Source organism: Xiphophorus maculatus, chromosome 12 (assembly GCF_002775205.1).
Source record: "Xiphophorus maculatus strain JP 163 A chromosome 12, X_maculatus-5.0-male, whole genome shotgun sequence".
Taxonomy (NCBI): Eukaryota; Metazoa; Chordata; class Actinopteri; order Cyprinodontiformes; family Poeciliidae; genus Xiphophorus; species Xiphophorus maculatus.
In genome coordinates this window covers 11,260,105-11,276,161 of record NC_036454.1, presented here as the reverse complement: position 1 = coordinate 11,276,161, position 16,057 = coordinate 11,260,105, and the positions used below count along the sequence as shown (strand labels likewise).

Below are 16,057 nucleotides of genomic sequence, written 5' to 3'. Positions count from 1 at the left end.
GTGCAACCTAAACCTCGACTGGTGCAGTTGTTTGAGACGGCAGAGCAAAGCTGCCAAACATGAAGAGGGGAGAAAGATGTGTGTGTCTTTATTTAGCCGGACCATCATGGAAAGGTCACAAAGTTCATTGCAACGTGCACATATGTACACACACACTTAGATAAACACAAACACGCTGAAACCAGAACACATGCAGTCACACGCTAAAACAAAACCCACTCAGGGAGAGAGAGAGGGAAACAACTTGAGCCTAAAATAGAGAAACAGATGACCAGCCCTCCCTGGTACAACAGGACACACACTTTTTTTCTTTTACACTCCCTGCACATGCTTTCACACACACCTGAACCACAGAGAGCAACAACCTAAACAATAAGGACACTGAAAAGACAATAAACAAGATGTTTCCACATTAGGCTGACTTCCTCTTTTTCACTTTGCAATTCTGTGGGACCTTCAAAGTTTACTCTCAGGACAGTGGCATATTACAATAATTTTTTTTAAAAAGAATAAAAAGAATGAGTAGAATGTACGAAGCAGGATGTTTGCAGAGATGCATGTTCTGTATTATTTGCGAGTCTTTATGTGTGTCATATCTGTGTTTGTGTGTCACTTTTGGCACAGGAAGCGGGACAGGATGTACTGTTTGGATGTGAAAGTGTCGTGTCCTCCCCAAACTATACGGTAGTACAGTAGCCTCGGTGAAAAAAGGCCTTGTTAAGAAGCGACGTTTTTATCAAAATCATCAATGCCACACTGCTATCACCCCAGACATCCTATAAGATAAACGTAAGAAATGAGTTAAAAATAGATCAGACTGTCTGTGAACATTTAATCATGTAATCCACAACTCCATGGGGTGATGGAAATATGATGTGGAACATAAGAGAGCAAGTCATTGACAGCATCGCCAAAAGTTTGTTTTCCACTTTATCAACCTTTGGTCAAGGAAGGGATTAAACAATTGAATTTGGAGGTGTGAGTGGTGGGAATCACGTGCGTGCAGATCTTGTTGAGTCAGGAAACAGGTGTAAGACTAGATATTTTCTCTAAATCCGCCCATATCTATAGTCAGAATAACAAAAAAAGAAAGAAAGAAAGTTTATGGCAGCTGGAACTTTGACAAGAAAGGTTGACAAGGGCCCAAGCTTAACCATCAATAATTGCAGTAAGGATGATGTTGAGGCAAAACAACTCCAAACTCACAGTAGGAGAACTGCACCACACAGAGTGAAACTGTACAACTGTAATAAAAGGTTGCCTTATTTTAAGTCTTTTTATGGATCTTTACCAGAAGTGCCAATAAATGTGGAAGGTGCTAAAAATACACATCCTGATAGAGTCTGGAAAATTCAGGTCTCCTGAGGTAATGTGTGATGCTTATCGGTAGAAAACCTGCATGCAACTATCATTGCTGAAGCTTGATGGTGAACTTTAAGTAAAAACATTGAGACATCTTACTTTCAGCCCAACAATTATAACTATTCAATGGATCTTCAGATGCCTTCAAAGAAATAGCTGTTTCCCTAAACTTGTCCATTTCTATGGTCAAATGAAGAGTTAAAACGTTTTAAACAACAGAAGCTGCGACACAGAGCTGTTTAATAAAAGATCTCCAAAGCTGACTGGTGTAGAACCAGAATAAAGAGTGGCATCTCTGGGTCACCAAGTCTGCACAACAACCGTGTGTTTTATGACGTTGGTACACATCTACAGTACAGACCAAAAGTTTGGACACACCTTCTAATTCAATGGGTTTTCTTTATTTTCATGACTATTTATAAGGCAAGAAATCCCACTTATTAACCTGACAGGGCACACCTATGAAGTGAAAACCATTTCAGGTGACTACCTCTTGAAGCTCATCAAGAAAATGCAGAGTGTGTGCAAAGCAGTAACCACAGCAAAAGGTTGCTACTTTGAAGAAACTAGAATATAAGGGGTATTTTCAGTTGTTTTACATTTTTTGTTTAGTGCATATTTCCACATGTGTTATTTATAGTTTTGATGCCTTCAGTGTGAATCTACAATGTCAATAGTCATGAAAATAAAGGAAACTCATTGAATTAAAAGGTGTGTCCAAACTTTTGGTCTGTACTGTATTTATGGAGGCAATAATTGTGGAGGGTGCTGTGCAATTCTTCATCCTCATACGTAATTGTTGAATCTGTTACAATGAAATAAAACACAGAGCAGGAAGTCAAAAAGAATCTGAAATACTTGAAACTAAAGTAAACTGTTTATATATACAGATAAGAGAGATGGGAGTTTAGATAAATAAAGAAAGTCCTTCAGAACAGTTTATCAGAAGCAAGAATATCTATTTTTCAGCAGTTTGATGAAAATCTTAGGGATAGGATTAAGCGTAGGGGGATTAGCACAACTCTTTTGTTCTGTCTTAAAATAATAAAGTTACAGCCGGCAGCTAAGAAGGTTAGTTTAGCATTGAGAAAACAGCTGGGTGGGAAATCTGTTTTTGTAAGTTAAATAATTGGTTAGCCTGCATCCCAGGTGATCACTTACTGATATAATATATTTTGTTTGTTTAACATACCTTAAAAATACACACTGAAACTCTGCCCATAATGAAGTGCTGATTTAAACATAATGGCCCACTTCAGACCCACTTTATCGCAGGCTTTTGACGCTGCAATTGCATTTGTGCTCATGTCAGTAAGTCATAAATATTCCATAGGCACCCCCTAATTGTAAAAGATAAATGTAGATCAAATTTCAAATCAAATTCTCTTGGTATTTCATCAGCATTACCGCCTCACCATCTTATTTCCCATCTATGAAGCTCAAAGGAGTGGGCTGACTCTGCTGCTGCAGCTGCAGGGTGATGCATGATGTGTTGGATTAGGCTTTCGGTTGCTTTTCATTGTTTAGAACTAGTATAGAAAACCACTTTCCTAATTAGACTCTGATATTTGTTATTATTCTTTGTAATACTGTCAAGTTTACTTTGTATACTGAAATTAAGTGTGCAATCAGTTCGCCATTGTTTTTACGTTTTGTATTTTTGTGCAGTTCTCACAGCTGTGACTTCCTCTGACTTTCTTGATTTAATTGAATTGGGCTGGATAAAAAACAGGAAAGGAATAACTATAAAAAGAAAAGAAACTACTACACTTTAAGTTTTGTTTCTCTGCACACAGTTAATTTATTTGTTTTTCATTTAAAAAATATTGACAGAAATTAAATAAATTTTTTGTGGAAAGGATTTTGACAAAGCAGAGATCAAACAGCACCTGTTAATGTCTCTCAACTCCCGAGCTGCAAGATGAAGTCTATGTGTCTCCTTGGTAACCAGCGACTCTCCATCAACCTGCATTCTGTCACCAGGGTAACCAACGAACGAACTGAGCTGTGGGTGGCATTAGCTCTGATCACATCCATTGTTTTTTAAGGTTTTAGCTCATAAATCCTCCCAGTATCACAATATAGGTGTCACATCTGCACAGCTAGCATACAAATAGTATCTAGTTTTACATAGATTGTGGATTATGTCATTTTCTTACTACAAATATGTCTAAATCGGTGTAAAAGAGTTGAGTTGTGCTACACACACCTGGACTGGCCAGACATGGGCTCTCTGTCCAGGGTGGCACAGATTTAGGGATGGCACACAGAACAGGATGTTGGCAACAACAAACAAACTTTCTTTCGCTTATTTCCACATCATGTCAATGAAGATCAGAAACTGCCCTATATTAAAAATGGTTCTAGGACTGTAAGAAAATATGAAAACTGACTGGATAATACTAATTTTTAAGTCATAATATCTACAAACCCACTTCATAAATTTTAATATTACTGAAAAGCATATTTACGACGAAGTGAAACACATTATATCAGATTAATTACACAGATTCATGTTTGAAAGCCTTTATTGCTATTATCTATGAGGATTTTCCACCTAGAGCTAACAAAAACATGACATTTACAATTAAGAATTTGCACCTGATCAATAAAAAACACTAGCTTTCAAAGCAGTAATGTAGCTTTGAAAAAGTGTTTACCAGTTTGAAAATTATTTTGAAAAGCTGATTTTAATCTGCCAAACAAGACTCACCAGTATGTGTATTCTAATTAACTGAATGTGGCTGCAATTCAGTGCTTAAAAAAAGTCTGCTTCACTATTTCAAAATGAATCTAAACTGCATATTTATTGGGATTCAATTTAAGATGTTACTTTGGTTTTAACTGAATTACTGAGCAATGATTTTTAGGGAGCCTTTATGTACCTCGTCTGTGAAGAAGTAATCACCAAAATACAATTTTTCATGAATGCTGCCAACTAATTAGAGTTAGCTGCCAAAAGCAATACTAATACCACCACAGACAGTCGGTGCTGATAAGAGTCACTGGACACATCTGAGGTCTAAACAAACTGCAGTTTAACCATATATTATAGTCGCAAAAAACGAATCCCCTTTCTATGCCTTTTTTCATGTTTATTCCTCTTGTTTTCAGCTTTGTGTCATGTTATGTTTCAGCACATTTTTAAAGTTCGACATTTCATTCATTCATTAATTTAAATAACTGTTTGACTCAGTGGAGTCATTTCTCCACCTTCCTCAGATGCTCTGAGATGTTTGGTTCTTTTAAAATCTGCTGCCTATTAGAAATGTTTCCCCTGTATTTCATCCAAAAGCAGTAACACAATCCAAACATATATTTATTTGATTTTCATTATCTCATTGTCAGATTTTCCTGTTTGCTTCATCCCAGTTTATTCTTCTGTGTTGGCTTTTGGATTCCTCAGCTTTTGTAGGTCCAGAGTTGTGTCACATTAATCGCCCCATCATGTTGTGTTCTGCCTGACGCCTGTTGCCTTCCTGCCTTTGGGTCCGACTCACTCTGCAAACATGACACCTTCTCTGGATGAATGGCGATTCTTGTTTAGGAGATCCTGAGGGTTCACAGATACAGTGCGACCAGTTAGCATGCTCAAACTGTCCTCACTAATATTTACATTCCTTTAGAAATTAACATGTTTTTAATTTTATTTTCAATCACATTTTCTATGTTGCTCCCTTTAGAACTGTTTTCTGTTTATATCTTCTCCAAGAAGGTAAAAATGAAGCAAATAAATAAATTATAAACATATGAGAATATTGGCTATTCACACTGTTAGGAAGTCCAAACTTTTTGCTAATTTAAGGTTGTGAAAGACGAATATGAGGATCACATCCAAGCTCTTCTTATGCCAGTACCTTATTAACCTACTCTGCACAGCTCATCAGAACAAAACAGACTTGTATTACTGCTTTTGGCAAAGTAACATTCTTTGCTAAAAGAACATTCTTTATTTCTGAACTCTACGAGGACATGTACATGAGCATTACAGAGGACACCCACTTCTTTGCTGCAGTCTTTTTTTTATTCTTATAGCATTCCTCCTTGCATCGAGGAGTCGTTGCAACAGGATTCAGTGAAATTGCAAAAAACAACTGAATATTTCTTTATTTAGGACCCTCTGTGTTTGTAATTATAGGACCATTTCTCCTCGCCACCCTAATTTAAACAGATTATGTATAAACATGTGAATCATTCACTCTCCTGCTGTAACAGATTCACTCAAGCTCAAATGAATTTTCCAACATTTTTTATCTCCACGTAAAATTCACGGAAATAAACCCGTCTGGTTGTTGGGGTTTTATTTGCAAAATTACATTAGAGGAAATTTACCTGTAACACAGTTTCTAAAATGAGGTTGCTGACCTTAGACTTGCAGCATCATCACTCCGCTCTGAAGCTCTAATACGGCTAATTTCAGTGGCTGGCTTCTCATTACAGAAGCAGACGAAGAGCTCCATGTGACTTTCAGTTCTCGTTTGTTTTATTTTTTTTTTATGTAAATTTTTTGTTTTTTCAGAGTTTTTTTTTTGTTTGTTTTTTGTTTTATATGAGTAGGTATTTATTCCTGAGAGAGCAAAGAACGAGGGCAGCAGACGAAGATATTAAGGAGTGCAGACTGTGTTAACACAGCGTTCTGATGTCTCTCGACTCGTTCAGCTCTCAACCCGCACATGTACTCGTGTGTGGGTAGCAATGTGCTGGCAGTTCAGAATATTGTGTTATTACCATTTAAATTATTATGGATCCTCTGAAAAAAAAAATGCTAGAATGTGTTTTGAAGATGAAGTAGCTTCACTTGCGTGGGCATTTTACAATATGGAAATGCTTGCATTTTTTTTGTGGAAAATATTGTTCTCTTAAACATTAAAGTGGGAATGTGTGAGTGGAGAGAGGAAATTCTTGCTCTCTTTCTATATTCTGCAGAAATGAAAACAATGAGATCTTTAAGTTAGACATTTTCTACAAGCATTGCTGTGAAATGTAGGAAGTGCATAGAAGCAGAATCACAGCAGAGCTTATTTCAGGATGCTAAAGCACACAAACATTGTTCCCATGCCAGTCATTTGGTAATGGTTAATGTCAAATGTCAAAGCCATTTTACAAAACATTGATGTGATTTTCCCTGAAGCACTTTACTGCACAGCAGAGACGTGGACTGTCACTAGAAAACTACTTTGTCATTTAATAGATTCTACTGTGAGATAGGTATTTTTAGTCCATCTGCTTTATAAAAACGTTTATGTCAGAGGTATACTTTGTCAACATTTAACAAATTAAGTACAGAATACAGTATGGTATACACAGTAACCTGGAAAAATGTAAGCTTTTTGCATTTTGAGATCTTAAAACTGTAACCTCAATGTATGTCACTGGGATTTTATGTAAAAAAAATTAAAGTAAAATACTGCATTATTAGGTAATTGAAGCCAAAGTGATACATGGTTTTTAATGTTTTACAAATCTGATAGTATAGTATGCATTTTTATTTACTTTCAAGAATCAGTACTTTGTTCCACCACCTTTGAAAAGTGTCCCTCTCCTACAGTGTGAAGTTCTCTGATAGGTTTTTATCCAAGGGTTTCCCTATTTACCTCAACTGTGACCAGCTTCCCCGTCCCTGGAATAAAACACAGCAGTTGCAGCATCATGTTGTGGGGACGATGTGATCATTGCAACGCATACAGTGTCTGACACTGACACTGTATGTGATGCGATGATACATACAGTGTCAGACACTGTCTGTGTCAGACAGATGACACTGTATGTGTCTTGGTCTCATCTGAGCAAATTATTTTCTTCTACATATGTCCCCATACTTTCCTTTATGAGTTGTGACAAATTGTAAACTCCTGGTCTTTTGATGCTGTTCTACTTTCCAAACATCCATACAGTGAAAGCCAAATTACTGGAGTTAGCTTGTTGTTTAATCTGTTCTCTATTCACCAATTAGAGAACAGAAAATTAGAAAATTATTTTCTAATTATTTTCTAATTTCAAAGGTTAAAAGAAAAAAGGTTTATCCTAGTCCACATGTTAATCAATTTCATTTTTATTGTCACAACAATTGATTATGTCCCTGTGTTTCGTTTTTGTTTTGAATGTATTCATTATAACGTTTACCTCCTTGTTTGTTTTTTGTTTGTTTGTTTGGTTATCTGGATCCCCATTAGCCGTTGCCATGGCAATGGCTGCTCTTCCTAATAGTTAGTGTGGGATTCTTGATGCTTCTCTGGTAAGACCTGTGTATCCTTTCCTATTGCTTCATATGCACAACTTTGTGTAGGTCTGTCATGGAAAACACCAAAGAAATCCTTTGAGATTTGTGATTTTAACATGAAATGTGGAAAACATTTAAAAGGTCTAAGTGCTTTTTTTGAATAAAAAATGGATTCAAGACAATACTGGCTTCTTCGTTAATCCTAATCCAAGGGAAATTTAGAAAATGCAACCGAGGTACTCTGAAGAAAAAGAAAAAATGTTATAATACTGATATTTTTCTCTCAGAACAGGCACAAGCATTACTAGTTGAACCTAATTTAAATACATTAATGGTGTCAACAATGAATTAACTATTAGAGCAGTGTGTTTTAATGCTATTTGAATATGCCTGGGGACCATATCTGAGCAATGCAAACACATAAAAGCTGTTACTCTCTGTTACTTACTGATGTGGAGTGTCTATCATCTCCATCTGACACCAAATGGAGATTGCAAACCAACTGATAATTCTGATAAGAACCAAGACTCTGATTTCTCAGAAAGGCAGTGTCTTTATCACTACTGGATTCAAGCAGAAACAACACCAGCCATTTGCAGTTATTGATTTTGTTATTTTCAAACGGATGAAAAAATAAAATAAAACCCACAAGCTGCTGGTGAATCAGCATAGCCTTATGATAGTTACAGAAAGATAATGACATCACTGTGCAAAGTCTTTGTAAAGTCAGAAGCTTACATAAAAGTACAAAGGGCATTAATATCACAGTAACTACGTGACTTTAACAACAAATTTCTTATTTTTTCCAAAGACAAAATGCTTGCAAAGCCTAAAACTTCACTTATTTTCAAAAATAATAATGTGATGCACAATAAAAAAAAATTTAGTGGATTTTCTGTGTTCAAAACAAGTCAAAATTATAAAAATAGGCTGAAACTTATTCATACACAACCACTAATATTTGAATATTAGTTCCTTATCAAGTTGAAGATCTATCAAACACTTATAAAGAAAAAGGAAAATAGTTAGGAATACAAATAATGACTATACCCAAAACAAACTAAAACAAACCAAGATCCTCACATCTAGTTTCTTTAATTTCACCTCAAATCAACAGGTTCAGATTCAAATAGAAATTCAAAAATACTTTATTGATCCCAAAAAGAAATTAAATGTTGTTATAACTCATATTAATTAAAATTCTTCAAAGAGTTCTTTTAGACAGACTTATCTTGGTGGACATAAGCTGATGTTTCAATGGGAGAACAACCCCAAACATACACCAGAACTGATTTGGGAATAGAAAAAATAGACTAACATTAGGTATATGAAAAATGTATTAACCATTCTTCAAGACCTGTTCCTTGCCTAGAGTACAACCAAATTAAATAAACTTTCTAAACTCTCTCTCAAAAGTCTGCCAGGATCCTGCAAAGGTCCAAAAAGTATGATGATGTCTGCAACTTGTTAAATAACTTGTACATGTTCAAAATGTTTTGGGCGTGTATGAATACATCGGAGCCTGCATCCAAAATTTTCATCCTGTGAGAATTCAAATGTGTTTGTCTACTTTTTTTATTACTATTAATTATTGAAGACACATGCTGTAACATCATTCCAACCTGAGAAAAGAAAGGCTCAGCTGTATCATTAAAAACCTCCCAAATTATTAAGACATTCACACCGATGATGTGTATATGTAAACTTAGAACTTGAATGCAAATGATGGATTTGTTTTTCAAGTCACTAGATGTATAATACATAATGTATTCATAGAGCTGCTGGAATTTATGCAAATAGACAACTAAGTGGAAATGGAATAATTAACTTAAGCAAACTTTTTGTGTTTACATTTCTGTGCCACTTGAGGACAATAATGCCAGAATGTTCCTCTGAGAGTTTTATATCTGTAAAAGCACAGCCAAATGAAGAGCTTGGCTCTTATATCCAAGAGCCTTTATGTGCATGTGTGCACGCTCATTCTTTTCCTCTTCGAGACTTCTCACACACTTATTTCAATATAGTGCATGGAGGCGGCGGGAGTGTTGCAATGTATGATTGTTGAATACAGATCCCCTCCTGTGGTTGTCACTGCACGCCAGATGACAAAAGCAGCTGACTGCGTGATTAAAGACAAGAGGGGAGCCAAGAGAGAACAGAGTAATTTGATTGGCATTGGCGCTTCTGATTGACAGAAGCAAAATTTCCTAAATTGTGCACCGTGCCTGTCGGGTGGCAGAAAGAACAAAAATGAATCATGACACGGGGCTAACAGGAAGCCGGGGTCTATCAGTGCTCAAGGCAGGGTGACTTTTACACTTTGCACTTAAACTTGCACGCAATTCTGAATGTTAAATACTCTCTTAGAGGCTAACGTAAGTTTGCAGGGCCTTTCACCAGCAGTCAACCCATCCAGTGAATGCAGAGATGCATACTGAGTTCTATATCAGCTTGACTGAATACAAAACATGTTCAGCGTCCTTTAAAACTTAATGTTCCTCTCAAACTTTTCTTGGGCACATATGTGATTTTCGTAGCGCCTACGGCAATTATTGCATTGACACATGCTGAAAAGTCTTAGAAAGACCCAATATATCAGTCTGGTAAAAAATGTGTAATTTATATACAGTTCAAAGTGGGTCTATCCCTATAATCACCCAAATGTCGTGCTTGTCTGAACGTCCCCTCTGGATAAAGAGCAGAGGAACGCCTACATGGAACAGATAGCAATTAAAGATATTCAAAGCATATATGGTGAGTCAGCCGGTAATGTGTCTCCACGGTTGATCAAGCTGAGAGACGCACTTGGCTCAAAAAAAAACTATGAATTTTTCATGCCTACAATAAATATGTTATTAAAAAATACATAATTAACCAGGAGCATATGGGGCTTTTCTCTTTCTCCGTAAAGATTTTATTCTTCGTCACTGCTTCCCAGATAGGGAGCTGTTAAACTTGACAAGAGCTTTGCTGTGCACTGTTACTTTGCACCACGTCTCTTGCCTCTTTAACACCTAGAGCTGCACAGAAGAAGATTATTAAAAAATGGAAATAAGGAGGAGACAGGTTAAGTGGAAGGCATTGTTAAAGGTGTTTGTCAAGCCATTAAAGAAACTGCTTTTGTAATGCACGGCATTGTCAAAAGCAGCACAACCAAAACTAGAGATGTAGCCCCTGCAATAGTCCTACCCATTAAAGATTTTCACATCACTTTTCAGTCAAAAATGTTATTATATTTTGTGGACTTAATATGTAATAGAGCAAAAGAAAGTTGGCATAACTGTAAAGAGGATTTGATATCCATCCTCCACACCATGATGACATCATTTGACAAAAGGGGGAGCCTAAATCAGGCCTATCCATTTAGTGACCCGAGGTCCAAATGTTTTTAAAACTCCTTGTTCCCCCAAGAAAATTGCCTGGAACTCCGACCAGTTTGTGGATCTAATATTATGAAATACAAGTCAGCTGCTATGATGCAACGGGGTGCACATCAGTTCAATAGATTATCTGTAAAGGAAACCATGGCACCAACATGTGTAACACTTTTTACTTGATTTACTTGACGAAAGTCAGTAAGGCATTTGGTCAAGTCATGCTTTACTTGACCAAATTTATAATGTTCTTCATGGACAGAAGAACATTGTGAAAATTAACAAAGTCAAATAGCTTCAAAATGTCTCTTTGAAAGACAAAAAGATGAAAAGTTATAAGTTGTACAATAAAAAAAACCCACCATAGTATAAATTAATGGCTCTTTAACCCCATGTTTGAATCTGAGGAACATAGATGTAAACCACAGAGCCTGCTTGCATACTTCTGGTGAAATCAATTAGCTATTGGACACTTTCCCACAGAACAGGACACAGCAATGATAGCATCCAAGTAGCTTTGACATTAACACAGCAGAATCAACTTTTCACTGAGGCTAAAACTATGACAGAATGCATGGCTACTTTCCTCTATGAAGTTGTGGTTGACAAAAGATTTAGGATGAGCGTCATCCATTAAAAAGTACCATTTGCGGTGGATGAATGGACAAATTGCACCGACACAGCTTAGCTTTGCATCTTTGTTCTTTAAGGTGCATCAGCTAATTTACAGACTTCCAGGTATTGCTCCACATATGCAGTTTTTTTTATTTTCTGACATCCATCAGTCCATGCAGTTTGCAAAGCTCAGTAGCGAATTTGAACAACACAATAGAGACCGTTGTGATTATTGTTAATTTTACTCTCTCTACATCTAGCTTACACCACCACCTGCTCCATAAGCAGCTTGCCAAGGCATTTGCACAAACTTGCTGGTTCATAATGATAGCAGATGACTCAGCAAAAGGAGTATTCTGGTTCAATTATGTAAATTCACTCATAGTTGTTTCTTTTATTATTATTTTATGTAAACAGGAGAACATGTTTCAGATCTTATGATGGAAGAACAGCTTATGGCAAAAAAAAAAAAAAAGCACTTTCTGATATTTTTGGATATTTGAACACAGTCTGTAGCAGATTTGGTTGAGAGACCTTTTTGGGGAAAAAAACTGCTTTCCAAACTGATACCATCTCTGATGAAATGTTGCACTTCCCAAACCTCAACAGTTATCATACCAGCCCGTTGTATTCAATATTTTATGGCTGGAGGCCCAACATACTGTGGCTGTCCATTTGAAACATGTGTAAGCAAACAATTTTCATGTTTACCAATTTATCTTATAAGGTGACATTGTATCTGAGGGTCTTCTGTTCTTTGATTTCTGATTCTGCATGACATCCGTGTCTGATTACCTATGTTTTGCAAGTGTTTTCAAGTGTGAAGTCTGTTCCCAGTGAGGATATATTGGCTGAGCTCCCTTGTAGGGATACACCTGTGTTTTCTTTGGGCTTTTCCAAGAACAGCTTCTCTCATTTCTGCAGCTATTCAGCTAAACAGTGCTCCCAGCAAGGAGCCCATGTCACTGTGAAAAAGAGGAAGGATGCTGAATCAATGGGGATCACTGCAGGTGATTTTACTGATTAGCATACCTTCACTCCCAGAGAGAGAGAGAGAGAGAGAGAGAGAGACGTAATCAGCAAAAGAACCTGGAGTGAATATCATATCCATCCAAGCCTGGTCAATACTTGTGTGCCTACTTACAATACAGTAAATCATGCGCCAGGTGCTTGGAAAATAATTCTCTTCCCAAAAGACGGAGCAGAAAATGAATTCTTGATGCACTTAGTGTGTTATGCTGAGCACACTGCTCTTCATTTCCCTACCAATTAAACCCTACTGACAAAAGCACCTCAGTACAACATGTAGAAATCATGATGCTTGCAATTCAGCCAAGTTATGTTTATTGATTTTTATACTGACTGCTTAACTTTTAGGACTTTCAAAGCATCCACACAACATGCTATTAGTTTTTCCCCATGGGCAAGAACAGTTTGCTGGTCTTTATGATGCTGTTTGTTCTCTAATGTTATCCAACACAACCCTGAGGGTTGTGCTGAAACGGCTGTATATCCTAGGATTGAACTAAACACAAGTGGACTTTTTGCTAATAAGGGAATTTTTGAAGGTAATTACTTTATTTGGTAAATTTTTAGAGTAAAGGGGCATGGGCAGCACATGTATAATTTGTCTGTAAAGGATTTTGAAATATTCCTTCCATTTTAAAATAATTTGTGTTGGTATTTTACATAAAATCCAAATAAATCATATAGCAGAATAAAATGCAATAACATCTGTGGTTGCAAATTGTCAAAATGCAGACAGATTCAAGGAATATGGATATTTTTAATAGTTACTGATCTTTTAAATAGAACATTAATCTTGTTTTGTTTTGAGAGCCTTCCTGAAAAAGTGACTTTTGTAATGTTTTTATTAACACAATGAAACAGAAAACATTCTGACAGGTGTCTGCTCTGCTGACTTCTAATGGGCTATAAAAGATTAAATTAATTTAATTAAATTTTCTAAACTGCTCTCTTTTTGGGGTGTTTTCTACTATCACAAAACAAAATGAGCTTACTGTTTTTAATTATTTGTTTATTCACTCAAGTCCCATTATCATGTCATTGTGACTTTCAGCAATATTGTCAAATATAACATTTCTCCTAATATGGAGCAGCCAAATGGTACAGTTTTACTTTTTAAAAAATGCATCTCATTGAAGAGGAAAAATGTATAAATTGCTCATAAATTTGTTCTTGAACTTTCCAATTACCACTGAATACAAAAAAGACTAACACACAGTTATTTTTACCTAGCACATCTTAAATGATATAATTTATGGACAACAGGTTTAAAAAAAAAGGCATCACAACAAATTGTTAGTCTAACTAGGTTGTAGTTTTTAATCTTTTACGTGACAAACTTCACAAGAATTTAGAGGCAAGCTATTTTGATTTATGAATGCCGAATTAAACTAGAAAAATTAACATAATGTGCATATTTTGATAATGCACAAGCTAATATTTATTAATCAGCAAAAATTACTTGTCAGGTTTGAGTTGCATTGTGGCCGTCTATATTCTTAAAATAATCATCCTTATTTTCGAAAGCAACTTATCAGATATCGCGATGTTTGGTGAATGTCATTTCCGGCGTCCATCTTCGTTTCTGATTGAACCCTGACGTTGGAAAGACCGTAAAGTAAATCAGCAACACCAGAAAAAACTCTTAAAACATATGCTCAACATTCTGGTAAGTGTTGCTGTAATACTGTTTGTGTATTGAAATGCTTCTCGGGATTTCACAGAACAGATGCGATGTTTTTTTTTTTTTTTTTGCTTTCCACTGAGGATCTTACCAGCTGCTAGCTAATCTTGTGATCAGGTGTAGCTTAGCTCACCCAGGGATGGTGCGCAGATCCTAAACGCCTGTCGGCGCACAGCGCCGTTTTTGTGCAACTGCCTTGCTGCTGCAGGTTTGCTGGATTTTAATGCTAAGAAAAGCTGGGCTTTGGAGAGGGTAGAATTAGGGTCTTCAAATTCAGTCCTGGTCCTGAACATTTTAAATGTGTCCCTGAATAAAATGGCTGAATTTCCTTCTCAGTATGGAGTCTGTCTCGTTGGCTCCGTGTTTTAGATGTTTCCCTGGATCTGTACACCTGACTTCAATTGATTGCTGATTAACAGCATTTGCTGAACTGCCACGTGTGTTAAAGCAGGAAAACATAAAACATGCAGGGCAGTGTGCATTGAGAACCAGGGCTGGAAAAAACAACAACACATATTTAGATGACTGGTATTAAGTGCGTTTGTAAATTACAATTTAAAAAAAAAAGGGATTACGGCAAAGTAATGGATGTGTTGATTAAAATTGAACATTTTACAAGCTGGAAATTGGGTAATTTCTGTTCCCCCAATTCATATAGAAATGTGACACAAAATACCAAAAGGGGGCATATCTTATTTTTAAGAGACATACAAAATGATTCTACCATGAATTCATACACTATTTCTGATTAATTTCCTGCCTGTTAGTGGTTAAGACCTGTGTCATTTAATTAACTATATACAGGGATTAAGGTAAACTAATGTTGGAAAAGTTATTGTCAAAATCAGTTACGGTTTTTGTTACATCATACCTTCTGTTTAAAGTGATTTTAGAAAAAGTAGCAATTTTCTTAAAAGTAATTTAAAGTGTGGCTCTTGTAATGTATAAAAAAATATATAATACATTGTTATCTAGAAATGCATGTAGTAATTTACCAAATATTGGGTCCTAACAGTCCTTTAGTTTTGCTAAATTGCAAACACCAGTGTTTTGATTTGACATTGGGATTTAATATTTAACACAATATTGAATTTTCCATTCTGAAAATGTAATGAAACTATTTGTTTCTTGGACATTTTAATTTCTGTACTGTAAGAAAAAAGAGTGAGGATAGAGATATCACTGAACAGAAATTGCGGCTGCTTATATTAGATCTCTTTTAACGAAAATCAGACATATAGCTGATGAAATTCAAAACATGTTAATACGCAAATATTAAGAGGTCAAAAGCAGGAGTTCTGAAAGCATCAGCGAGCGCTTTGAACTAGACATAAATTATCTGTGAGGATTTAATTAAGGAATTTGCACTTGCTTGAATTTCTTTTTAGATAGAAAATCCAAAAGGCTTTTCTGACATCTAAGACAGCCTTTCAGATGAGAGGTGAAATATCATCAAGGAAATCGAGCAGGTCCAGTTGCATTCATTTAGCACTTTCTCGTCATTAAAGTCTTGTTTACCTTCTTTATATTGAAATTATGGTTTTACAGTCTCAGCTCTACAGGATCCATCAGCAGCAGTTGAAATCGTTTTATTTGCATATTATCTTAGTGTAATTTTCATTAGTTTTCGTTTGATATACTAAAGATTTAAGTCAAAACCATGAATGTGAAAATACCGCATCATTTCAGTCAAAAAAGCCAAAACTACAGAGTTGTCTGATTAATGATTTCACAGATGCTTCTTTTTCGAAATAAATGCAGTCATAAGTTTTGTTA

The 16,057-nt window shown here is 36.0% G+C and overlaps 1 protein-coding gene across 1 annotated transcript in view; it reads left to right on the top strand.

Annotated features, from left to right (window-relative positions):
* Positions 1 to 14,209: 14,209 nt before the first annotated feature.
* Positions 14,210 to 16,057, top strand: part of LOC102232250 (glycerol-3-phosphate acyltransferase 2, mitochondrial-like) — a 143,765-nt gene continuing 141,917 nt past the window's right edge. Inside the window, exon 1 of the mRNA XM_023344115.1 lies at positions 14,210 to 14,266. The gene's annotated coding sequence lies outside the window, so the exon portion shown is untranslated. The remainder of the gene's footprint in view (positions 14,267 to 16,057) is intronic.